Consider the following 27,648-nt stretch of genomic DNA (forward strand, 5'->3'; position numbering starts at 1 on the left):
AATGTACCTCCCATGGACTGGGGGGCTGGGAAGATTACATGGGACGCAACGATGGACATTGTGAATCCATCCCACATTTTGGCAGAAGGGTGAATGTGTGACATCAATCAAAGAACAAACAATAAAGCCAACTGGAAAGTCACATGTTACACACCTTAACCCTAGCATTGGTGAAGAGGAGGCAGAAGGCTTCTGAGTTCGAGGCTAGTATTTGCTACATAGTAGCTCCAGATAGCCTCAGCTACCTAAGAATCTGCCTCAAAGAAAACTGAAATCAAATTAAATCACCAATCAACACACACACAAACCTGACATCTTCCATCCTCCAGAAAACCAAAGCCAACAAAAAGCTAACAGAAATTGTTCTTCTAGATGACGATGGCTATAGTTTGACACCTATATACATATTCTGTATACATAAAGCCACTTTTCATCATTCCATTCTGTCCTGGGTCTGATGGGGAAATTGAAAGAAGGGTGCCTGAGAGCCTTCCTGACTTAGCAGCCAAGAGGATTATGCCGCTGATATCCACCAGAGAGTAAATAGTAGTTAATTCTTAATTGTTAGCTCAGTCACTGCAATTGGTTCAACAGTAATTATTATCGTGTGGTTTGAACTCAGTCGTGAGGGTTCTCCCTCTTCAGTTGTGCATCAAAACAGCAGCCTATGGTGCTTAAAGTTTAGGGCAGGGGCTGAAGAGATGGCCAAACAGTTAAGCCCTTCTGCTCCTTTTGCAGAAACACCGAGTTCAGTTCCCAGCTCCTACCTCACAGCTGCCAGTAATTCCAAAGTCAGTAACTGCCAGTGAACCTAGTGCTTCTAGCCTCCATGGGCGCACACATACACAGAATGAAAAAATAATGAAATAGCCAGGCTTGGTGGCGCACATCTTTAACCCCGGCACTCAGGAGGCAGAGGCAGGCCGATCTCTGCTCCTGGTCTACAGAGTTTCAGGACAGCCAGGACTACACAGAGAAACCCTTCTCGAAAAAACAAACAAAAACCCAACAAAAGTAATAAAAACAAATCTTTAAAGAACAGGTTAGTGCTGGGTTTGGTAGTGTGGGCCTGCAATCTCAGCCACTAGGAAGGCCAGCCCAGAAGGATAACAATTTTAAAATCAGCCTTGGGATACAGTGAGATCCTGTCTCAAAACAAAAACAAAATGTAAATAGTAAAATTTCCGCTCCCTCAGCAGAGTCCATTTTATTTGCCTGAAAGCTTGCATGGTGTGTGGTTTTATTTATTTTTTTGTCACTGCATGCAAAAGCAACCACGTGGTTGAGCGCCAACAGTTGACCACGCAGCGCTAGGGTGACCGCGTCTGGGATGCCCTAGTCCTCCCAATCGCTGCAAGTCCTCAGTTTCCCCCGGGCCGGATCCCCGCGGCCCGCGCTGGCCTTCGGGGCCTTCGCTTTATCCGCAGGGCTCCCCGCCGGCCGTGTCCGCCCCGTCCGCGACACGGAGGCGGTTTTCCGGGTGAGCGCCGCTTCTGCTCCGGGAAGAGCGGCGACCCGAGCCCACGGCTCTCCGCCGCCCATTCTCTGTGCTCGGACCGCAGACGAGCCGGCCGCGCTTCCCACCGACGCCCACTTCCAGCTCCGCCGGGCTCCGCCAGGAATGTGGGAGCCCCGGCGGCGCCTCGGAGTGACCGCGCGCCGGGCCAATCAGCGGGCCGCAGGCGCGAGGCCCCGCCCCCTCCGCCCGGGGCTGGTTCCCGCCGGGGCGGGGCGGGCCGCGGAGCACCGAGGGGAGGCGGCACCTGGGCGGCGGTGATGTCAGCCCGGCCCCGTGCTCCGGCCCGGGCTCCTGTCGCCGTGTAGGGCGCGGGGCGACCGCCGCGGGAGCAGCGATCTGGCAGCCGCGCCGGCGCCGGGAGGCGGGACCGCAACTTGTGGAGCTCGGCGGCCCTCCGCCCCAGGTAAGCCCGCGGGCGGTTCCTCTTGCGAGCCGCGCTCGCGTCCCCCAGGACCCCCACTTCAGGAGTCGGGGGCAGCCTCGGGCTGACAGGAAGGGCTCGTCCCGGTCCGCGGCCCCTGCATCCCGACTCCCCCACAGCACAGAACTCCAGTCAGGGCAGGGTGCTCCGAGCTCACACCCCGGGACTCCTCACCACAGACTCCAGTCGGGAAAATGTGCTCACACCCGGTCTCCCCTCCACACCAGTCTCCAGTCAGGGCGCTGTGCTCCCAGCTCACACCCGGGACTCCCCTCCACACCACAGACTTCAGTCAGGGCAGTGTGCTCCCAGCTCACACCCAGACTCCCATCCACAGACTCCAGTCAGCGAACTGTGCTCCCAGCTCACACCCGGGACTCACATCCACAGTCTCCAGTCAGGGCAGTGTGCTCCCAGCTCACACCCGGGACTCCCCTTCACACCACAGACTGATTCAGTCTGGGCAGTGTGCTCCGAGCTCACATCCTGGGACTCCCCACCACAGACTCCAGTCACGGAAGTGTGCTCCCAGCTCTCACCCGGTCTACCCTCCACACCACAGACTCCAGTCAGAGACGTGTGCACAGTCTTACACCATGGGCTCCCTACCATGCCAGACTCAGCCAGGGAAGTGTGCGCCCATCTCACACTTGCCAGACTCTTCCCCACCACACCACAGACTCTGATGCCACACAACTCCAATCAGGGAAGTGTGCTGGGATCCCACACCCCACAATCTCCACCACAGCAGACTCCAGTCAGGGAACTGGAGTGGGACCCCGCACCCTGCACTCCCTCTAATGTACCACAGATTCCAGTCAGAACTGTAGCGGAACCCCGGATTCCCTGACCCCTATGTAGTATCACAGAACTCCAGTCTTGGAAAGTGTGCTCAGACCCTGAATCTCAGTTTCCCCGTATTATTAGAGAATGCCCACCAGGGATGTATGCTTGAACCCAGTCTTCTACACTATTACAGAACCAACAGGGAAGTGCATGTGCGTTTGGGGATAGGAGTGAAGAATATTTAAAAATGCCACAGATTTTTGTGAATCATCATCCCCAGAAAGTAAAGAGAAATCGTTATATTTTTTTCAGTTTCTTACACCCTACTATATATTGCTTAAGTGAAAGAATATCGACGTTATTCTTACATGTCAATGTAAGATATTCTTTTACATAGTCTAGTCAGGATCTGAGAAATTCACTTGAGATGTAGTCACCGTTTGTGGGAAAACTGGTTTCTTGGGATCACAATTCTAAAACTGTTGCCGTGTGTACACCAGAATGGTTAGGAAGGCTGCTGACAATGTGGATCTTGCCTGGGGCTTCTTGAGAAAAGGTTGAATGAAGGCAGTTAGGTGTGTTTTCAGAGTTCATTTTTAGAGAAAGGAGTTTAAATTTTATTTTATTACTTTTAAAACAGAGTTTCACTATAGCTCTGGCTGGCCTGAAACTCAACAGAAATCTGCCTGTCTCTGCTTCCTGAGTGCTGGGATTAAAAGCCTGTGCCACCACACCGGTTGGGAAAGGAGTTCTGACAGGGAAATGTAGTGGAAGGCTTAGTATACAAACTCTTAATAATGAGAATATGACTTTTTCCAACATGTGGGACAAAAACAAATCCTTGCTTCCAGTAAGAATTGAGAGCAGTGCAAAGGGAACTCAGAAAGTCTGTTAAATAGAGAAAGCAATTGTCTTTGGTAGGATTCTGATTTTTATTTCTTGTTTCAAACCTCTTTTCTTGCTGGGAGATTTTTCTGTGCACGGGTCACTGAGTGTGACTGGCTTTCTGGGGGAAAATTAACTCTGAACACACTGATTCTAACGCTGGCTCTATCAGTGTTTCAAGCTCTTAGAGCAAGAAAAAGAAAGCATGTAGCTGGGACTTGTGAGTGGAGCAAGTTTCCCCTCTCAGGGCAGCAGTTCCTCAGCGGAGAGGATTCTCGGTTGCCAAGTCTGGAGGAAGTAGGAGTGGACCTCATTGTTAGTCAAAAGCTGCATCCCCAACTCTGACCTAAAGGGCATTTCCAGGAGTTGGGCAAGAATCTAGTAAACCCAAGTCAGGAAGTGTGGGGATAGAGGACTTTAAAGATGGAGTTTAAAAGATATCTCTGTAGTCAAACCTGGAAAGGGCATTTGTGTTTTGTTTGCTTTGTTTTCAGAACACCTTGGTCAGTATTGTTCTCAGTTCCTGGAATAATGAAATAGCACAGGGTATTTGGAGAGCAAACTTTTTGACCAGGATCTCCCCACTCTCCTCTTTCTTCATTGAGACAGGCTCTCACCATGTAGCCGAGGCTGGCCCTGAACTTTTGATCTTCTTGCTCCCTCTGGCATTACGTGTGTGTACCAGCAAGAACAGACTTTTTGAAAAGGGAGTATGTGCTTTACAGGATCAGAACATTTTAATTTTGGCTGCGTTTTTGGACTAAACATAGAAATAACTAATGGCCCAGCAATAATATTGGACAAAATTTTGTGGTTTTTTTGTTCAATGAAACTATATAAAACATATTATATTTTCTAGTGTTTTTTTCTTTTATTAGGAAAGAGATATGGAGTTCCTATGAGTGTTAAGGTGAGCATTGTGTAGCCATGGTTGATAACAGTATTTAGACAACAGTATGCAGCTAAAAGAGGGAACCTCAAAAACCACACAAATTGAGCAAAAAATATCTTTAGGATGTATATATATTATATGTATATAATATATATTATTTCTTGACAAGTTTTAAAACAACTTTTTTTGAGTAATAACAGTTACTGTACACACTTAATTTGAAATAGTATTTCTTTTTTTCAGTCATGTTTATGAGAGCAGATAGGGTATAATAAAGCATGGTACTTCATTTCTTATTTCATGTGTATGAGCTTATTGCCTGCATGTATGTATGTGCACCCCATGCTGTGCAGTGCCCAAGGAGCCCCAAAGAGGGTGTCAGAACCCCTGGAACTTGAATTACAGACTATTGTTAAACCCCATGTGGGTGCTGGGGACAGGAACCAGGTTCTGGGCAAGAGGCAAGAGTGCTCTTAACCACTGAGCCATCTCTCCAGCCCCAACATGGTATTTTTTTTTTTTTTTTTTTTCGACCAACATGGTATTTTTAAAGGAGAGTTCTGGGGCCAATGAGAGAGCTCAGGGGGTAAAGGCACTTGCTGCCAGATCTAGTCTCTGGAACCTAGAATGGCAGAAGGAGAGAAATGAGTCTCCCAAATTGTCTTCCAGCCTTAGCTCCTTGTAACATATGTGGGACACACATGCTAAATAAATAAATATACAAGGAAAATTAAATGAGAGTTGTTAAAAAATATATAAGTTAATTGAGAAAGGTGAGATAAGGTTTTGTTTCAATTCCTTTTGACAAACAACTGTTACTGTTCTAATAGCTACATTAAAAATAAGAGGCAGTTGGCATCACTGGACAAGAAACTTGAAGTCTGGGCCGCAATCTAATTCCAACTGAATAATGCCCAACCTGTAAGCTCTCTTGGACTGTTCTTGAGAACAAGTTCATTGAGGCAGCACCAGTAATAGTTTATGCAGTCTTTCTGTCACTCATTGTACCAGCACAGGACAAATCAGAACAAGGCCATTTTCTCCTGTTGCTGACCAGCTGACTGACTTCTTTAAAAATCTCTTTTTTTAATGATTTATTTATTTTTATTTTATGTGCATTGGTGTTTTGCCTGCATATATGTCTGTGTGAGGGTGTCTAATCACTTGGAGCTGAATACAGATAGTTGTGAGCTGCCATGTTGTTGCTGGGAACCTCTGGAAGAGCAGCCAGTGCTCTTAACCACTGAGCCATCTCTCCAGCTCCTAAAAATCTTTTATATCCATGGATTGTTTTATAGTTAATTATGCTGACAAATTGTTATATTAAAGTTGAGTTTTTGAGGTTTTCATCTCCAATTTTTAAGGTACATATATTTTAAATAGCTTAATTTTCAAGCTTAAACTGAAGGAAAACCTTATTTAACACTCTCTTTTCAATGATGTTACATGTCTCTGTCCTGCTTTGAATTACCTTTGCAAAACAGTGAGTGAATGAGTTAATGACTGCATATCCATTCGTACTGGGTTTGTGTCTTGATTTCTTTTTCTTTTGTGTGTATGCGTGTGTTCACATTTTTATTTAATGTGAACAGATGTTTTGCCTGCACGTATGTCTATACACCACATGCACAATATCCTTGAAGGCCCAAAGAAGGCATTGGAGCACCTCGAACTGGAGTTACAGACATTTATGAGCTGTCATTTGGCTGCTAGAGATCAAGCTGAGCTATCTCTCATGCCCCATGATTCAAATTTTTAAAAACCACTGTCAAACAGTTGGGTTTAAATGAGAGATACAAAGTTATTAAGGTTAAAGCTCAGTTTTGGTGCTGGGTGGTGTTTAGAAATAAAGCAAAGTGTCCTCTGGCCAGCATTTTGGTGCAACCAAAAGTTCATAAAATTATAATTAAATCAGTTATCAAACTGTCCGAAAACTTCTGTGGGCTTGCATAATTCCCTCATCTGTTATATTACTTATTCCTCAGATTTATTGCAGTGCGTGTCAGAACCCATTGCCTACAAAACCCCCGCAGCTTTTGTCACATATATCACAGAGATTAATGCTTCATTAAATAAGGCTCATGGCTAAAAAAAAAAACCCAAAAAAACCAAAAAAAAAAAAAAACCCAAAAAAACCCTAAACTGAATTAATCCACCCTACAGAATTCAAAGACTTCTAATTTTTTTGCATTCTTTGATATGCAGTAATTATATTGTTGTTAGAAAGCAAAGTGGTGAGGGTTCCTTTTCTGTTTCATTTTCTACTTTGAAGGAACTGAAATACCAAACAGTTGGATTTTAGATTAAAAATTGGCCTCTCTGAAAAGATTTATGTTTACATGCTTGTTAAGTAGTTTCAGAATAAGAAGGGAGGATCTGAGTTAAATGCGGAGTAGTCTGTGCATTGGACAGTTTCTATTTCTGAAATGTGGGTTTGGACTCTTGAATGGGCCAGGTGGGTTTGTTGTCGCAGTTTGTGACTGCACTTGGCTTGTGTGTCTCACTGGAACGTGGTATGACTCACATTTTGATCAGCCCACACACATGTCTTTGTTTTTGTTGGCAAGTTTAAGGAGTTGAGAATAGACAGACCATTTAGTGCTTTCTGTACAGCGTGACACCTGAAAACGGCCATGAATGCAGGGATTGTATGAATTTAAGGTGCATAGAGGACCAGTCATTATGGCAAAGACTCATAGCTCAGGAATGGAGCATGTAGGGGGAAGATCAGACACTGTAATGTTTGGGGTTTGCTGTAAATTTCATGGGCACCCTATTAGCTTGAGTGTGAGTGGGGTAGTTTTACCTGATCTCTAATTAATCAAGCTTTTGATGTAAAGCACACATCTTCAGGAAAGCAGGTATGCTATTCATAGTGCATGTGTTTTTGATAACGGGGCAAACTTGATGACATGAAATGAGATTAAAGATGGTGCTTTCAGGGGGAAGGGCTCATGAGGCCTCACTCTTAGCTGAGGAACTATAGCCTGCAAGGGAAGCCAGAGTCCATTTCCTTTGGGGGTGTGGCCTCTGGTAGGTTGCTCCAATGGATGGCCCTATAGATGGGCTGCACACACACACACACACACAAGTGAGAGAGGGAGAGAGGGATGTGTATATATGGAGGGTATCCCAGAGAAGAAGGAAAGGGGAGTGGAGTAGTGGTGGATTTGACCAAGGTATATTGTATACATGTATGAAATTGTCAAGGTATAAAATAAAAATATTAAAAAAGATACTGTTCTCAGTGACCAGATTTTATGCATAGAGAAGCGATCAAATCCTTCAGGCAAACAGGATGCAATATAATAAGTTTTCTTATTATATTGTTTTTGCTGTCAGTCATATCTCTAGCTTTACAACTTTGTATAAATGTTATCTCATTACTACAGAGTTGCATGGGTTTTTTTAGTAGGGAAATTTTATTGAATTTACTTCATTTAGAACATGAAAACAGGAAGAACTTTAATGGCCTGTTTTTGTTTTTTGTTTTAATTTTATAATTTAATTTAATTTTACATATCAGCCACGGATTCCCTTGTTCTCCCCCGTTCCACCCAGCTCACCCCCCATTCCCATCTCCTCCAGGGCAAGGACTCCCCTGAGGACTGAGTTTTGTTGTTGTTTTTAATCATGTAATAACTTCGAAGCATAGGTGGAGTTGAACAAAGAACACCCCTGCAACCATTATCTTTTTCTAAGATGCTGACTCATTGAATTTTGTTTGAAGTAAAATTTGAACACACTCTACTTTCTCTTATGAACGATGGGAGAATCTGTGAGCCTGTGGGTTGTCCTGTAAGTTAGCTGTGGGCCAAGGTGGAGAGGGGGAAGGAAAGGGAAGTAGTGATGAATCAGAAAACTATCTGGTTGAACCTGTGAGTCTGCTGGGACACATGGGTGAAGTTACTTTGGTCTCACTGTTTCCTTCGGATCAGCTGCTTGGATGTTTTTGTCAAACTTTCACATTCTCCCATCCCCTACCTTCATCAGAGTGTAACTGCACAATGGAGAAAGTGTCGAAACACAGAATTAAGGTTCTTGATCGTTTTCTCTGCTTAGGGACTTTGGTTCTCTAGAATGACATACCCTTCACATTACCATGTAAGAGTTGGTGACTTGAAGCCGCTTGTGGTTTAACTGAGTTTGGATTAAAAACCAGCTTATTCTTTTAATAATTAAAAGAGATTGTTCTGTTTGAGGTCCACAGGCACTCAATTAGAAGTCTTGCCTTGTTGTTTATAGCAGATTAATATTGGCAAGTCACTAAGCTCTCCCAACTTTAGTTTTCCTATCTGTAAAGTGGTAGTATTGATGTTTGTGTTGCTATTTTTTTTTTGCAAGGATTAGAAATCATTAGAAATAAGGAATCAAAATAAAAATGGCACTGAAATAGAAAGCTTAAGAGTTTAGAAAGGCAGGTTGGGAAGTTAATTGGAGGCTGAGAAGTAAATGGTATTCTGGATCTGCTGTATTAGATTTCATCTGCCCATCTCTTGACTGCCACTGGCATATTTGGCATATAGATTTCTAAGAAAAGATGTTAGCTATAATGGAAGATGTTAGCTGTTTTGAAAGGAACATGTTGTAGGGACTCTAAAGAATGGGAGCTGAATAACTCAGTAGTTTTACTCCAAGTAGGTTCTCAGTTAACGTAGGTGGAGTGGTTGGGTGGTGTGTCAGCATCATAACTGCAGTTTCTTGTCTCTGTCTACTTATTGTTCCTGTAGCTCTCATCTCAGTTCCACTTCCTAAACCAGAACACCCAGAAGTCTGCTCGCCAACTCTGAGAAAGTAAAGGATATGCTTATGAAAATTTCATTAGCCACACCCTACAGGAATGAAGGGTGTGGGCTCTGGAGCCAGATGATTGTAGATTCAAATCCCTTGTCTTGACTAGCTATGTGATTTTGGTTAATTAAATTGCTTGTGAACTGGGAGTACTTGGGTGGTTATGAGGATTAAGTATGGTAATGTCTGTGAAACACTAATAGCTTTATTCTTGGCAAACAACCTGCCCTGGATTGATGACAGATATTGTTATTATTCCATTGAATATCTGACAAGCTACTCCCACTTGGGATTTTTTTTTTAAGGTGTGGAAGAGGGTGAATATAAAGAAGGGTTTGGAAATAGTATGCTGGGTATCACTAGGTGTATAAGTGAAAATGGGACCACAGAGAATAGATGACCCTTAACCAAGAAGAGCCATAAGGAAAAGTAGAATTTTAATGGGAAATATGATGAGTTAAGTTTCATCTTTTAGAATTCGAGATTGCACTATGATTCATACATTATCATCAACCTTTGTTTCTCACTGTATAAATTAATAACATAACCATCTCACTAGGTTTTTAGGTGAATAATATTATCAGTGAGAGTTGCTAATGCTTACCTAGCTCTTGCTATGCAGTAAACACTTGTAAACATCTTACATGCTTTAACTTAATCCCTGCATTTGCTCTAGGAGAAAGTATTGCTATTATGTGTACCTTACATACAAGGGCTCAGAGGCACTGAGAGAGAGTTTCGGCAACTTTGTCAAGGTCATGCAGATTGTATGAGCTGGGCTTGGGTGAGGATGGGGGACCACACTATAAATCAGACTGATGGTTAGTCACTAATGTCAGGTAGGTAGAGTTCGAGGCCATATTCCTGCCTCTGATTTGGCTCTGTAAATAGTATACTAAAGGCTTTTAAGCATTGTTAGGTGGGGGCTGGAGAAATGGCTCTGTGGTTAAGAGTGCTTGTTCTCAAACCACAAAGACTGGAATTTGCATACTAGCATCCACGTAACAGGCCAGGCATCTCTGCAGATGCCTGTAACCCCAGCTCTGAGAGAGGCTGAGACAGGATTGCTGTGGCTTTGTGGCTTCCAGTCCAGCCAAGAAATATGAGCCCCAGGTTCAGGGGAGACCCCTACCTCAAAGGGGTGTGGGTGGAGAGGTGGCAAGTGATAGAAGGTGTATTTGATGCCCCTTTCTGGTCTCTGCATGTGTACACACCTGCATAAACACATGTCCATATACTCACATAGACAGACATACGAACAAATAAATACATCTTTTAAAAAAGAATTGTGAGTTGATATTATCCACATGATTTTAAACAAAAATTAGAAATTTAAGTTTGCAGTGTGAGAAAATTCCTAGGTTGATAGCCATCTCCATAGAACTGTCATATAAAAGCTAAGAGTAGATGAACTTCCAAAGAAAAGTATTTAAAATAAAGAGAAGCAAGTACACAACATTCAGGGAACATGTGACATTTAGGAGTGGTCAGGCAAAAGAAAAGCTACCCAGGGAGGTAGAGCAGGAACCATAAAAAAAAAGGTGGCCAAAGAAAGAGGTGAACCCCGCGTTGGAATTCTTCATACCGTCTCAGGCAGCAGACTCACTGCAAGGGTAGACAGGGGAGCCTGCCAGGGCTTTTAACTCACAGAGAGCAGTTTGAGTAGCACAAGAGAGAAGGAATCCAGAGGGTAGAACATTGAGGATCATGGGAAGTGATGAGCTGCAGGTGATCATTTTGTCTGTTGCCTCAAGGAGTTGATGGGAGAGGCATGACATAGTAGCTGGGGTTGGAGAAAGTATGATCAAGGAGTGAGTGTGTACAAGGCATGGGGAGAAGGACAGGGAGAGAAACAAAATTGGGTGGAGGGTGGTGGGTTCATTTTGAATTCTAGAAAACTCTTGTTTAGGTGGGGTGGAAGAAAGCACTCAGAAATGGAAAAAAATATTATGGGAAGGGTTAAGTGTTGACTAAATTCTCTGCAGGCCGTCTTCAATAGAGTAGGAAGCAGTGAAAGGAAATTCATAGACAAGTTGCTCTGGCTCCAGAGGAACTGGCTCTAGGGATTATTGGTCAAGAGGAAAAAACTTGAAATAATGACAGCAGTCTCTCATCTAAACAATACAAAGTGACATATTTACCAGGATGTGTCTTGAGGCAGTCAGTTAATTTGTTGAAGTGGAAAGTAGTGGGGAGAAAAAAAAAAAGAACAAAAAAACCAGACAAAGGAAAACTTGGCTTGTTTGAAGAAGGACTTTTTAGACAACCAGACTTAATGGCTTAATGGTTCCCAGGCTAGCTTCTTGGAAACTTGAGCATCCTAAGGGGTGAGAAATAGCTGGTTTTAGTGCCACACTCAGTTCCTGGTTAAAGCTACCAATGCACCCGGAAATGCTCTACAGGGAGAGGCTGTGACGCAGAGGCCATTACATTAGATACTAGTTTTGATAAGGTTGCTGCTGATCTTCATTTTAACTAGTTACTTCCAGTCAGAGCTTTTGCTGGAAAGACAACGGGTTGTGGCATTTCAGATTTGTTGTGGTGATGATGTCAGGATGATGGAGCTGAAGACTAAAGCAGTCCAGTAATGAAGAGTGTGATGTCCTTTCATGATTGGAGCAGAAGACTAAAGAATCCAGTAATGAGGAGTGTGGCACAGTGATGTCCCTTCATGATTCGTTTTGTATTTTGCTGTATGGGTTATCAGCAGCCAGACATGGACCAGCTGTATTAAATCAAAGATTCCAGAAATAAACAGTTTTTAAGTTTCAAATCATGTGCCATTCTTAGTAGCATGATGAAATCTCACACTGTCTTCTGTTTGCCTGGGGTGGGAATCGTCCCTTGCCCAGAGTGTTCATGCTGCATCTGTTTCCTGTCTTTCTTGGCTCTGGCTTACATCAGGATTCTCATACAGGTAAACCTGAGGTAGAGATTGCATGGAGATAGGTATGATGTGGCCTGCACAGTCTTTAAGAAATTTTAGCCAGAATTTTTTTCCTAGGAACTTTTACTTACTGAAGTTAAGATTTAGAAAAAATCTGGCTCCTGTGGACTTTCGCTTTGGTGAAAGATGAGCAGAAGAGCAAGGTGAATTGGACTCTGAGATAAAGAAGTTGGAGTATATCATTATGGCAGATTGACTTTACCTTTAGTTACACAGCTTTAAGCATTTGTGTTTCCGGTGAATTCTTGCCTAAAAGTCAGAATGCACATCTTTTATTCTGAGACATTCATTATGGAAGTTGAGGATGTGCTTTGTAGCAACCCTTGTTTTTTTTTTTAGGAAAAAATAATTCTTAGATTTTTGCCTGGCTGTTGTCTCACTGTGACACCGTGTCCCGTCACCTGATCTTGATCTCTTTCCGAGCTTGTCTTTCCTGCCCCTGTGCAGAAGGACTCACCTCTGGCGTGCTTGACAGGTACGAGCCCTCTTCCTTATTGCTTTTCTTGCTTAAATCCGTCTTCCCTTCAGAGCCCAGCCAAAGAACTCTACAAGGAATCAGGTAACCTAAGTTGTAGATTTTAAATGCGCAGCTGCTATGTAAGGGAGGAGTTTAGATTGTCCAGTGTAACTCATTTGATACTTTGAGTCTTCTAATGCTAGACTTGTTTATTGCTGTTCATTTGGTATGTAGTTGTTTCTTAAATTGTACTTTACAATAAAAACTTCAGTTGTGCTATCTCAGCTAATTGTGAGAGCCACATGTAAGCATTGCTTCTGTTTTATAGATGAGAGAAGAGTTTTCTTCAAGATAGACTCTCAAAACAGTTTATATCTGGGTGTGTCTTACTTTTTCAAGTAGATTATATGCTAGTTGAAGACCATGGGCATTTTTGCTAAGATTCTAGTAGGAAGTAAATAAATATGTGATGAGGATAAGGTTTCTTGGACCAGCATGTGCTAAAGTCCACTATTGGCTCCATGGGGGGTAGAAAGATGATTCAATAGGCAGGATATGTAAGAGAGGCATCCTACCTGGAGACACATGGAGTACAGAATTGGGGATCATCGCTTCACTTGCCCATTTGTCAAGTGAGGGCAGTAATGGTGTATGCTTCTGTAGCAATGGCTTGCAGTGGAGCTGATTCTGACTCAAAGGAGACATTTGATGATGCCAGGAGACATTTTCTATGTCACAACCTGGGGATGGGAGGGAGTGCCACTGAATCTTGTGGTAGGGTCCAGAGATGTGTGTGCCTAGGAATCCCACAGAGGAAAGCCCTCCTGACAAAGCCTTTTCTGGCCCCAGATGTCTGTTGTAGGGTCATGAAGATGAAACAAGATATGGAGCACAAAGGGCTTGCTGTAGTTATCAGTTGCTATGAGAAAACCATCTCAGAGACCTCAAGACCAACCTTTGAGAGGGTGAACCTCTTAAGAGTTAATTTTATAACTGTTGCCAAGGCAAAGCCATGTGCTCTGAGCTTCACACTGTCCTGTTCAGAAGCAGACAGACTCACTGGAGATGGTTTGTTTATGTTACATTGTGTACCAACATGAGCTGGCTGTGTTATTCAGAGCTGTAAAAACAATTATTAGTTTTTAGGGTGTTCCTAGTAAACTTCCTGCCCAACTAGTTTGTTTTGTAGAGATAATTTTGGTGTGTTGGCATAAGTCCCCTGGTAGAAAAAGGTTTCAGTTTATGAATTTCCAAAGTATGTTTTGATATGTGGGACATGCAGCTTTTGTTCCGACACCAAGAAGCCTAATGTTGTGCTAGGCCCAGTTTAGTACAGAGTGGCTGTCTTCCTGATGTGGCCTTAACTGTAACTTACTTGCTACCTGCAGAAATGTGAGAGCCTTCGGCTTTCCATCTATTGTTCATTATGTAGTTATACTTGAAATTGTTATTTACTTACTTTTTTTGTAATCGCAGAAGTAATGAATGTACCTTATAGATTTGAGTAGTATAGAAAAAAATATAATGAAGACCCATTTTTCAAAATGTCATCAGGAGCTGGAGAGATGGGTTAAGAGCACTTGCTGTTCTTTCAGAGGATCTCAGTTTGGTTTCTAGTGCCCACATTGGGTAGTTCATAAATGCCTATAATTCCAGTTCCAGGGGATCTGGTACCCTCTTCTGGCCTCTGGGCCCTGTGCTGCACATATGTGGCACATATACTTACATTAAATGCACCCCCCATGTGTATCCAAAATTAAAATATAATCCTGAACAAATCCAAGAAAGAAAATTAAGAACAAGACTAAAAGCCAGAGTCACCTGTAGACCTGCCGCATAGAGTGTGCTTCTTTGGTGTGCTTGTATGTTTCTTTTCATTTTTTCTATTATATTCTGAGTACATAATTTTACTTCTCTTTTAAAAATTTAACATTGTTGGGTGGTGGTGGTACATGACTTTAATCTCAGCACTTGGGAGGCAAAGGCAGGTGGATCTCTGTGAGTTCGAGGCCAGCAAAGCAAGTTCCAGTACAGCCAGGGCGACACAGAGAAACCCTATCTTAAACAGCAACAACAACAACAACAGAAACAAACAGCCAAAAAAAGAAAAATTAACATTGTTTTACTTGCATTTCTGAAGTATCTGTAAACACAGTTCTCAGGACTGTATGATGTTCTAGTTATTGTGGACATGTTGCTTGTTTTCAGCTTTGATGAACATTTGTGCTGTCAGCATTTTCTGAGTTTCATATCTGTTCCATCTTCATGGGATGGAAGCTGCATTGAAGGGTTTGGATGTGTGCAAGTCCTGAGTAACGTTGCTGTAATTAGCCCGAATTAGCTATTTTTGTTCCCATTAGCAGAGCGATTGTCTCACTTTGATAATATTTGGGGCATTTTAAAAGAGAAAAGATACTTTTTCTTTTCTATGTGTTTGCTATTACTGAGATCAAATGTGCATATATGACTAAAGGCATCATGCTCTTCACCCATTTTGTCTATTGGGAATTAGCATTTTTCTTATTTTTCATAAACTCCAACTCTTTATTTTTATTTATTTGCCCTCTATCAATTGTTGCAATATTTTACTTAGTTTTCTTGTCTAATTTTTAATTTTAATTTTTAAATGATTTTATTTATATTTTATTTATGTATGTATGTGTGTGGTTTTCAGGCACATGCAAGCATGCAGTTGCCAGAGGAGGCTAAAAATGGAATGTTGGGGCCCCCGGAGCTGGAGTTACAGGTGCCTGTGAGGTGCTGGAAACTGAACTCTGGTCCTCTACAAGAGCAGTATGTGCTCTTAACTGCTAAGTCATCTCTCCAGTCCTTAATTTATTGATTATTTGCTACCTCAGATCTTCAGTTTGCCTCTGTCAATGTTAAAATGAACTCTTTTTGCTCTGCAAGTTACCATTCGATATAACCAGTGTTTAAAATTATATCTTAAAGTAGATGACTACTGTTTTCTAAGGAGAATTGACCTCAGGTGTCTGTGTGACAACTGTGTCCTGGGGTAAAAGCCTTCATGTACATATGGGAAATACAAAAGGGAACGTTGGCAAGAGAAGGTGAGGCTCTTACTGTTTCAAGGTTTGCTTGATTGCTTTTGATGCTGATTTCCCTTGCCTCTGGGTGGAAGTGAGTTTACTGAAGGCAGGAAGACTTTACTCAAGGCTGATTAACTATGATCAGCAGCAGCCTTTGGCCTCCTCTGGTTTAGAGTTGGCCCACAATCAATTTTTATGTTTTTTTTGTTTATGGGAAGATAGACAGAATGGGGGCTGTGACAGGTCTCATCCATGCCTGAGCCCTTATCCCTTCAGGCTCTGTTGTCTAGTCTTAACCAGGCCTTGGACCTGCATTCATTTGCTTGTTAGCTGTACCAACCCAAACTTGTAGAGGAAGGTAACGCTTATGGAACACTCGGCTGTTTTGGCAAGGCCTTTCACTGCGGCTTTTATAGTTGCTTCTCACCTCAACGTTATGAGGTTAAATATCATTTTCATCTCCATTAATTTGGGAGGAAACCACCACTCAATGGAGGCATCATAACAGAGAGCTTCTGACTCCAGGGCTGATCTGTTCCATTTAGGAACAATCCCATCATTGTAATTTGGGCTTGGAAGTTCTTGGTGGAGCTAGTAGGAAGAGTGTAGCATCAAATATTTTAGGTTTTGGAATCAGATGTACTTTGGATAGAATCCCAGCATACTCTTGTCTTAGGATTATGGCTCTGTTTCTTATTCACCCTGAGCTCTGGCTTCTCATCAGTAGGATGAAATATCTTTACCTCATAGGACTGTTGGGTTAAATTGAAATGCCTAGCATAATATCCAGCGCATTTACTGTAGGAGTTGAGTAATGATTATGTCCTAGTTTGAAACCAGATATACAACTTTTATTTTTTTTGTTCAAAAGTTTTAGAATAACTGGTAAACCTACTTTGAATTTTTTGAAGTTGAAAAAATATAAATATTACTTGTATTTCGATGTGAGAAAATTTCCTCATTCAGTATGTTTTCTTTTCTGTTTTGAGTAAGTCACCTGCTTCTCTCAGGTCTTTCTGCTTAAAGAATTTCATGATGAATCACCAGCTGAGGACTGTGCTCACAGCCAAAGCAAAGCATGTTTTGTCTGTTCATGTGAAGAACACAACTCTTGTGAAGGGCAATAGCTCAATCATTCCTTTGCACATAACACAGATTTTTGGCATTCTTTAAAGAGTTGTTACTTGTCCATGTTTTACAAACAGAATAATGAGAAAAGACAAAGTTGGTAAATATTTCACAAGAGAACAGTAAACTTAAGTTTTTATGCCATTTAAAAGTCAAATTGGTTTGGTACTTTGCCCTTGTGACATGATGAGACCATCACTATAGGAAGTCATTTCTGCCTGACAAATTCAGCGTGAGGTTATCTTGCCATTTAACTTCTACTGTCAGTTCAGGCTTTGACATTTTAATAAATTAAGCCAAATAGTTAAATGCTTTCAGACTTCTAATCCAATATAGTCTTTATTCTCCAGAGTTAAAGAAAGACATTCATTGGGAATCTTCTTAAAAAAATGTTTTCTAACTTCATGTTTTATTTTATTTATTTTTGGTCCCTGAAGCCATGGTTGTATTTAATTTTTTAAAAGATTTATTGTTGGGGGCTGGAGAGATGGCTTAGAGGTTAAGAGCGCTGTCTGCTCTTCCAGAGGTCCTGAGTTCAATTCCCAGCAACCACATGGTGGCTCACAACCATCTATAATGAGATCTGATGCCCTCTTCTGGCGTACGGCAAACTTGCACAAAGAACACTGTTTACATAATAAAGAAAATAAATCTTTAAAAAAAAAAGATTTATTGTTTTATGTGTATGGATGTTTTGCCTGCATGCATGTCTGTGCACTACATGCATCTTGGTGTTCAAAGAGTCCAGACAGAAGAGGGCATTGGATCCCCTGAAACTGGAGTTACAGACAGTTGTGAGCTGCCATGTGTATGCTGGGAATCAAACCTGGGTCCTCTGAAAGAACAACCTCTCCAGCCTTGTGGCTGCACTTGAACAGTAAATCAGCTTAGTATTGTAATAGTAGATGGGTTGTATTTATGAGGAAAGTGCTTCCTGGGTTGATGACTGGCATCTGAGATTTTTGTTCTGGGAACTTGGATCTGTTCCTACAGTGTTCCACCTCCTTTCTTGCATCTTTGTAAGAATGGAGAGAAGATGGGAAATTTTCCTTTATATTACTTATATAAATTCATAAATTAGAATTTTAACATAATTTAGGATGTGCATATTCCTTATGTAAGACATGGGTACAGTAAGCATCAGTGATTATGTAAATTGATGTGATTTCTATGTTCCCTTACATGTCTAGTGTTCTGCAGACTGAGTCTAGGACATTGTAAAGCTGTGTTCAACTTTAATGATCAATAGGAATTGTTTCTCTAAAATTCCAGGCTTGCTGTCTGATTTCTTGATTGGAAGTCAATGGGGACGGAGGTGGAGGTAACGGAATGGCCGAGTGAAACTGATGCTGATTTGACTGTCAATTGATGGGCTCAAAGGACTGGAGAGAGCGTTTCATGATCCTGAGATAGAAACCCAGCAGGCGCTCTGTGCTGGTCACTTGAAGTCATTTTGGCTCCAGCCCTTTGAAACAAGGCAGAGGTGGTACCTGCAGGAACACAGGGAGTTTTACCAGGTGTCTTGTGTCTTGTTGGCTGGTTGGCTGATGGAGTAAATGGAGTGATTAGCTTTCATTAGTGTTTGCCTGAGCTGTGTGATATACCTACTCGAGGCTGAAAGATCCTCTGACTCTCTGTTGATAGCATGAAGATTCCTGTCTGACTTCTTCTGCCCCAGCATCTTTCATTGCAGAAACAGAATGCCAACTTGGCATGAATAAAATCCTGCAAGTGCCTCAAATAACAGCAGGCAGCATCTAATGACCAGGGACAGTCTTTTCTAAGAACAATTACTATGGCTAAGAAGTCTGTGAGCTATGTAAAGCTCTTTTTCTACTTCCTTCTACATATATGCATTTGACAAGAAGTGAATTAGTGAGTGAAGTTCAATGCTGGTGAATTTGACCCTTTCAACCTCTGTCAGCTGTACTTTTGAAGTTGTGGTTTGTATCAACAACAGAAAGTCTAGATTATTTAGAGTCAGACAGAGACAGAGACAGAGAGAGGGACACACACACACACACAGAGAGAGAGAGAGAGAGAGAGAGAGAGAGAGAGAGAGAGAGAGAGAGAGAGAGAGAGAGAGAGAGAGAGAGAAAGGATTGGGATTCCTTTGGTGATGTGGGCGCTGCCCCAGGATTTTGTGCCATTAATAGTCTTTTTTCTTATGAACTATTGGTCTGTATCATGAAGGTGGGAGGTAGGGAAGTAGGAAGGAACCAAGCTTTCAGGGACTTTTATACAAGTTTGAAGAAATACATAGACAAATTGGAAATGGGCAGAGTTTTATAATAATAACCCTGAATCTTCAGAGGGAGGAAAGGAAAGGGGAAGTGATGTAGTTATATTATAATATCAACAACAACAATAATAAGATAATTATCTGATAGTTTGACCCCAATGTTGGTAAGTTGTGTGGTCTTGGACAGTCACACTGCCAGTTGTAGAGTAAGTATAATAATACCAGGACAGGTGGAAGGCTGTCAGGCTCAAAAATGAGATCAGATGTGAGATACAGAAAACCATTAGGCAGAAATGTAAGGTAAGGCCAAGTTTTCATAGGAAGTCTACTTCTCCTTGAAACCTCCTGACTCCAATCCTCTGGTAGTTAGAATAGACACTGCTTTCCCTTCAACTGGTTCTGACAAGTCTCCTTTCGTCCCATATCCTTAACTGGACTGGAGCCTGTATGGATTCCAGGCAGTCTTTTGGGGTTTTCTGAAAGAAGATGCAGCTTCCTGTATAAGGCAGTACAGTCCCTCCTCTGTCTGCTCTTTTGGGGTTACAAAAATTATTAGCATGTCGTCAATATCAGCCCCAAGCATTGTGCTTGTTAGTAAAGGTTGTAATGATGTTCAAAGCTCAGTGTATACTTAAGATAGAGCTGTTCTTGTTAGGTAGCTTAGCAGGGGGAGTCTACTGGGGTTTGAGGGTGAACTACGTGGTGCCAGCTTTGGCACCCCTTGGAGTAGTAGCAGTTCATGGTGCACATTGTTAGTTGTGTTAGGTCTTGCTGTACTGACGTGTGACTGTGCTGTACTCCTGTGCATCACTTACCTCTTGTGGTTGTTGACCAGCTTGGATTGGTGTTCAGAAAGGGATCTGAGCTGACTGTCAAACATTTGTAGTTTTCAATTGAATGGCCACCTGACAAGTAATTTTCAAATTTCAGCCTTCATAAGACTTTTGAGGGAGCCTGTGGTGTCCTCAGCACAACTCTTTAAACCTAGATTGCCAGCATATATCCTAGATTGGGTTCACTAGAAGCCCTAAAGTGGGTGTTGAATGGAGCAATGCTGTGTCCATTAGATTGTCCCAAGGAGTCTATCCAATTGGAAAGGAAACAAACATAAATGTAGTATGTGGCAAGACACTTTATTTGCAAGGTCAGAAAGTTTGGACCCTGTAGCTGAATGGAGGGAGAGATCATAACCCTTTTGTTAATTATTAAACAGCAAGTCTATAGCTTCTTGGAAGTTCACATGTTACTTTGTGATATTTTTGGCTGATTGTGGTGTAGTAAGGCCTAGCTTCTGTATGTATGAAGTGGCTGACCCCAAATTGAGTAATTTTCCCAAGCTTGAATTACTGCATGATCAGAATATTAATCCTGTATGTATGTAAATACAATATTTTCTGAAACACTTAATTTATGTTACACTTACAGACTGGTAGGTCATCATCACAAAAGGCAGACAAGCAGGAAAATCTCAACTCAGAACCTTCTAAGAAACGAGAGTGGAGGGTAAATGGAGGAGATTTTGTCTCCTACTGACATTCAACCCCTGCTACGATACTTTAGTCATGGCTGAGGCTGGGATTTATGAGTCTGTTCTGGTTACTTTTCTTGTCACTGTGACAAACACCCAGCAGAAGCCATTTAAGGGAAGAGATTTGTTGTGGTCCATGGTTTCTGAGCATTCAGTCCTTCATGGCAGGGAGGCTCCGTGGCTGTGGGAGTGTGGTCAAGCTCCTCACATGGCGGCCAGGAAGTAGAGAGCTAGACTAGACTCAGGCAGATAGAACCTTCCAAGGCTTACTCCGAGTTGCCCACATCCCTAGAGTTCTACAGTGTCCCCCAAAACAGTCAAACCAGCAGAGGACCAAGTCTTTAAAGCATGAGCCTGTTGGGGACATTCCAGATTCAAACCATAACAGAGCTCCCTTGCCAAAAGATAAAGTCAGCTCTACTTCCTGGCATTTCCAGAAGCTAGTTGTATTCAGCAAATTTCTGAAACGTTCTGTCATGGTTTGTGGTATGAGTGAGCAAGGCCAAAGTCACACACACATAGATCATTGTGTACAAGCTCCTTCCTGAGCCCAGAGTGAGTCGTATCTGCAGAAGTGAGCACAGATCTGCTTTTCTGTCTTTTGGTAAGTTAAAGAGTTGTAGGTTCTGTTCACCTAATGTATCAATAGATTGGGTGTCCTGTAGAGATAGGAAAGCCTGATGATTTGACCTTGGCACACAGTCAAAGTGGTGATATGCTGGTATGTGCTGGGGTGTGTGTGTGTGTGTGTGTGTGTGTGTGTGTGTGTGTGTGTGTATGCGTGTGCATATGCTGGCTTCCCAGGAAGCCTCCCTCAACTCCTGGGCAGGTTTTGTAATCTTTGCTTTGATCTATATTATCAGGCTGGAGCACTCTATTGCCAGGTGGAGGAAGATGCTACCAACCTGTTTCCATGATGTTTGTAGTGGAAAGATAACTAGTTCACTGTTCTCTGTTCAGAAACTGAGCAGACTCAAATTGCCATGGTGACAGGTTTTGTATAAAAACACTCATCTTTGAACCTCTGTTGGCAGTTTGATGGTTGAGATGTGATGTGACTGACCTGCCAGTTGGCTTACTGTATTGACTAGAAACAAGAGACAGTATATAATTAGAAGCTCAAGTGTCCTCAAATGAGAAGGAAATTTGCAGCACTCTGATTGTACTGTGGCAGAAAGTCTGAAGATGCCTCTCTGGTGTGTGTGTGCTGCCCAAGAAAACTTGCATGATCTTCTCCTGTGTGAACCCTAGAGCCTTTGGAGTTCTCACTTGGTCTTTTGAACATGCCTGCACACATGCACCCACTCGCCTGCTTGAGTTATACAGTTCAAGTGAGGAATCTCCAGCTGTGCCTTTTCATTGTGACTCATGTCTGCAGAGGATGAAAGAAGAGTTTCCTGGCAGGGAGGGTGGTGCTGTGCAGAGAGAAATGACTATTGTTAGGAGAGAAACTTTGGGAGAACTAGAATTTTAAAAAGTTTATTAAGAAGAGCTGGACCAGAAGTGATCTGCAGAGTGTTTCATAGACATCTGGGAAATAAATCAGGACAAGAAATGGAAAAAGGTCAAATGAAAAACCTTGTCACTTAGGACTGGCTGCAGACTTAGGAAAGAGGCAGAGCCAGCTGGGCTTAGAAACCATTGGAAACTCTCACTCATGCCGTACCATACCACACCACCCTCTTACCCCACCTTGGCCTCATTCTCTTGCAGTAGGAAGGTCTGACACATTCCCCAGGGAAGATGCTCTTGGCTGTTTGGAGGGTAGGACCTTGAAGTGTGGGAGAGATTTGCTTCCTTTAAGCTGATATATTGCATAATGTCCCCAGGAGGTAGGACATGGTACTTAAGGGCAAGCTTAAAACCAGGCTGACTTAGACATTTCGGCCTTAGGAAAATAGGTTATTATGAAAGAGTTAGCTGATCATAATGAATAAACACTCAAGATTTTTATTGTTAACACACTAAGCATTGTAGCTGAATTTGTAAAAAGCACTTTCATATCTTCCCAGGTCCCAGTGTATAGACTTTGAGCCAGAGTTCAGCCATTGCCAAGAACTGGGATCTTAAGGGCCCCACATGTGGGCTGGTTAGTAACCTTAGGCTTTGGGTGGTGTTTAAATCAGGTGCAGGTCCTCACAAAGGTTGTGGGGTATGAGCATATTGTTCTATTAGAGGGTTTCTGTATTTAGCTATTTAGCACCTGATATTTGAAAAAAATGAGTCCAGCCAGGATTTTGTATACTCAAACATGTTAGCCAAACATTTCCACGGCTAATGGGTTATTCTGTAAAATATATGAAAATACTTATCCAGCTCAGGAGATGCTGGATGTGTAATGCTGTTAGTCATTTGTATGGTTATTTGTGCTTTGTTACACCAAGTGTTTGCTAGGGGTTATGGTTATTTTTTCCCATAACTCTAAGAAATGTGGGCAATATTAATTTTATAATTAGTTCTATAATTTTATAGAGATTAAGTAGCTTGGCTAAGATGAACAGTGAATAGAAGGCACCACTGATAAGATACTTTCCAATTTGTCAGAGAGTAAAATGTGGAAGGATATCTTTTAAATTAATGAAATTGTAAGTAGCAGAGCTTTGATTCTATTCTACCGCAACTATACCTGCCTGATTTCAAATCTTGTGGGTTCCCCCACCCCCATAACACACAAGTACTTTACTACCTCTAATTTGTAAAGGCAAATTAAAATAAGCACAGGTAATAGACAACTGCCATGTGTAAGTCTTAAAAGACTGGCAATAATAATAACAGTTGGCATTTATTGGCTATTGTGGCAAAGCTTTCCTTCACTTAGATTCTTAGGAACATTTGTGATCTTTATAACTGAGATGGACCTTATTTTCCCTCTCAGCAAGTGGAGCTAGGTACTCTCTCCCTTTTTTGAAAGATTTATTTTATTTTAAATTATGTATATGCATGTATATCTCTCTGTGTCTGGGTTTATGTGCACAAGAGTGCAGATGCCTGTGGAGGCCAGAAAAATCCCTTGGATCTGGAATTAATATGGTGTTATGTGATGTGGGTGCTGGGAAACAAACTTGGGTCCTCAGGAAAAGCGGCAAGCATTCTTAACTGCTGAGTCATGCCCCTAGATGGGTACTTATTCCCATTTTCACATGAGAAACAGACACACAGACTACCAAGGTAATCTTGGGACAAGGTCACATAGCTAGTACTAAATGTAAATCCTGTACCATGATAGTCAGGATTATTTTTCATCATGACAGAACCTGGTTTGGGTTCCAGAAGTGTATGTTATGGTGAGGGATCATCAGAGTTCCCTCTGGACTCTGATGTAGACTTATGTAGGGTTCAGGCGGGATGCCCTAAGGGTGGTGGTGGTGCTTTAACTGAGATGGGAATGTTTGTTCATCCTAGTAACTGTGCAGCCAAAAATAGTTGCACTCGTCCTACATTACAGACTTCCTCTAGTCTTAGGTCTCTTACAATGGCTTAACATGAAGGAACTGGCTTTATTTATAATTTAGATCTTTCCACTTCCTAGAGCAATTAAGGAATTGCACAGATGTATCTAGGAGAAGGTTCAGGAGCCTCGCTAAAAGTTGATCAAGCAGAGAGTCTTCGCCACTCAATTGATTTGAATACAACTGACCTTAACTGCACTGCTGTTCTAATCCTTGCCTGTGGTGGAGAAAGTGGTGGATTGAAAATGCAGATAAACACAGTTTGGGCATGGTAAGGAGGACAGTGGAAAGACTAGGCTGGTCCTTCCTGCTGGCCCTCAACGGTGCTGCTTCTATTATTGCTCACCCAGGCTGGCACAGTGCACTTGCATCCTGGTGATGCTACTTTGGGGCAGGCTCTGTTGGTTCTGCCACAACCTTTTCTGGTTTACTGGCTGCTGCTGTCTAGCAGCCTGGAGCCTGAAGGCCATTAGCTACTGGGCTGGATAACCTGTGTATGCCATATACAGTGACTTCATGAATGTCCTGTGCAGAGTTCTCTGTGGGTGGGATTACTGTGCTCCTTGACATGTGTCAGAAAAGTCACTAGAACTTGAGTTCTTCAGCAACCCCCATATTTTGAGGCGACCCTCCAGGAATGATGGCTTTCCTATGAATTGGTGACCTAGGAGTTACAGAGAAAGTAATTCTGGTCTGCAAATTTTACCTCCAGTTACAGGAAAAGGCCACTAAGAAAGGGCACTGATTACGATTACATAAAACCTTATTCTTAGGGACTCAGGACACATAATGACAGGGAGGCACCACTCATATCATCTAATCTGATCGTCTCAGTAGTTCTTCATACATTTGAGTACATTTTCAGTGAACCTCTTTGTGAATAGGTAGATGTGATTTCTTGGACTTTTTTTCTGCCCCTCTAGGCCTTCCAGATTGAATGACTAAATGCTTTAAGAACGAATTACACATTATTTAAAACCTGTTTAAAGAAGCAATGGATCAGTAATTCTTGCTGAGTATTTTGGGTTCCACTGTCTCATAGAACTAAGCGGGGCAGAAAAAGCATCTTGCAGGAGTGCCAGTGTTTCCACACAATTTCATTTGGGACCGAGCACTGCTTAATGGCATCCATCTGGTTTGCCCAGGGTGCATGGATGGGGCAGTAGCTTTGAACTGGGAGCTCATCAACATGGACTGGCAGTCCTGCTAAGATCCCCGAGTCCTGCAGATAATGCACAGCATAATCCAGAAAAGTGGAGTGGAGACAGAGAGGGTGGCAAGAGTAGCCATGTTTTAACCAGTAATGTCTTCTTCCTTACAACTGCTTTCCCCAGATTTCTTGTCCTAGTGAAATAGTTCACTCCATTTCAAGCAAGTTGCTTTCTGAAGTTTTGTAAATTTTTTTTGTAGAAAGATGTACATTTAAAGATAATTTGGAACTCAGTAGCACTCAGCACAAGGTTCTTAGCATTTTTATCAGTAACTGGTTGGAAGCTGGTTGAAACATATCTGGGAGAGACAACTGGTGGTAGTCAAAATCAGAAAACAGCCTGGAAGCTGATAAAACTTTAACAGCTACATCGTATAAATCTACACTTTAAAAACCATCTAAAATGGGGATGCTTAAAACTTGACGAGGTTTATGGTTCAGCACAAGCCAAATGTGCAGTGTCGCTGCTAATTGGAAGTTAACCCAATGCAAGTTAGTGTCTGGGTTTGTAGTTATTGCCCTTTGGGCTCCTGGTTGGAGATTCCACATCTGGAGTCTTTGCCCTCTTTTCTGTTTAAAGAGGAATGTTGCCCAGTTGGTGTGTTTCCAGTGCTGGAGTGTTGACATGACACTCACCAGAAGCCTGCAAGTTGTGCTCTTATAGGTGTGGTTTGAAGAGCTGGAGCTCTGGAGTCCCTGGAGTAACGTTAAGGGGAATCAGAGCTGTTGGTATCAAACACCTGTCTGTGTGCCAAGCAGAAGGAATAGGCTTATCATCTCTGATCCTGAGAACAGTCCTTACAAGAGCATGGAGCTGGAGTGAGGCCTGAGTCCAGGAAATACCTTGGTCAAGGCTGGTGAGTGGAGCAGGCCTTTGGCATGTGTTCCTATCAGCACTCAGGAGGTGGAGATGGGAGGGTCATGAGTTCAGGGCCAGTCTGTAGAAGTAAGACCCTATCTGAAGTACAAATCCAACCATCCTGGGAAATATTTGGATCTTGATGCTAGCCACTGGCTCTGGTCTCCTTCGGCGACCAGGTTCTGTGGTTTTGTAACTATCCCTGCTCCACTGTCCTTGTCGAACATCATTTAAATTTGGAGGAGTGGCCCAAAGGCTCTTATTTGTGTTTCATATGCCATAGGAAAAAAGTACAGCTGCTTGTGTCTGAGGACTGCTGAGGAGGCTCTGGAAACTTTTCCGAAGGTGGTTTGTCTTACTCCTGCCAGGACGTGGAGTCTTTATGCCTGTGTTTGCTTTGGTTTTACTTGAGTGGATTAAATAGCAGTGATTATTATATGCAAAAAGTATTGCTACAGTTTTTTTCCTGATGTGAAAGCTGAGCCTTGCTTGGCAGATATTGTGCTTTTTTGTGGAGGAAAGTGTAAATCAGGAGTGAAGGTAAAAGATGCTTAGACCCAACTCTTTCTTCTTTCTCTGCAGAGGAGCAATTGCTTGCCTCTGAAACAGTGTAGGGATTGATAATCCAAAATTAAACTTTCTGTTAGTGAGCTTGAATTTCCATGGACTCAAAGTCTTTTAAGAAGTATTTTGGGGGAGTAAGAGCTCCCACTTTATGCTCATTTGGCTGATCAAAAAAGATGGCAAGTGTATTTTTGTTTTAAGGCTACCCTTTACATAAAACTGTAGCTCACTTTTTATATTAGGTGTTGTATTTTATGTTTATGTAAATGTATGTATGTAGGTATATTCTTATGTAGTTTAACATAAAATTACAGGCATGGTTGAAACTACTGTAGAAAAAGCAATTACTTGTCAGGGTTAAACTTAGACAGTGTTTGGAGCTTAATTGTGAAGCTTAAGTTGAATTATGAATAATGAATACAGAATATTTTGGAATTAGCAACTTGCTTAGTGACTCAAGCTGCTTCCTGAAGACATCTGTTGCTATTGGGATAAAGCATTTTCTTGGCATAATATGCTGGTTTTGAGTAATCTTTTTGTGGTTGATAGGCTAATTTTAAGATCTTCTGGAGAAACAAACTTTCAGTGTAGGCTTTTAATTTCTCACAACCTAACTTTAAATTAATTTCTGACACACATGTAAATGGCTAATAATATTTTCTCCAGCCTCCCAGAGTAACAAAGATCCATTTCTGTATGTTAATGAAACATGTAAATATTTTACAAAACAAATATTGTCTAGCTTGGTGCTTTGAGCATTGTCTCTGTTCTCTGCCAGTGGTAATATTTGCTGTTATAGGATGGAAAACTGGTTTTTCAGTGTCACCAGACAGCCACTGTAAGAGCCAGAGAGGGGTGAAGACCAGGTTACCACTGCGTAGATTTTGTTGTAGAGCCTTGATGGGTTTGGTTATGGGAAC

General features: G+C 42.1%; 1 protein-coding gene across 8 annotated transcripts in view; it reads left to right on the plus strand.

Annotated features, from left to right (window-relative positions):
• Positions 1-1,769: 1,769 nt before the first annotated feature.
• Positions 1,770-27,648, plus strand: part of Ppfibp1 (PPFIA binding protein 1) — a 155,364-nt gene continuing 129,485 nt past the window's right edge. For 5 of the 8 annotated variants that reach the window (XM_059256383.1, XM_059256385.1, XM_059256384.1 and 2 more), the window contains exons 1-2: positions 1,771-1,922; positions 12,581-12,716. The gene's annotated coding sequence lies outside the window, so the exon portion shown is untranslated. Of the gene's footprint in view, positions 1,923-12,580; positions 12,717-27,648 lie in introns of all 8 variants that reach the window. The other 3 variants (XM_059256379.1, XM_059256382.1, XM_059256381.1) reach the window with 2 other exon arrangements.

Source organism: Peromyscus eremicus, chromosome 3 (genome assembly GCF_949786415.1).
Source record: "Peromyscus eremicus chromosome 3, PerEre_H2_v1, whole genome shotgun sequence".
NCBI classification, from domain to species: domain Eukaryota; kingdom Metazoa; phylum Chordata; class Mammalia; order Rodentia; family Cricetidae; genus Peromyscus; species Peromyscus eremicus.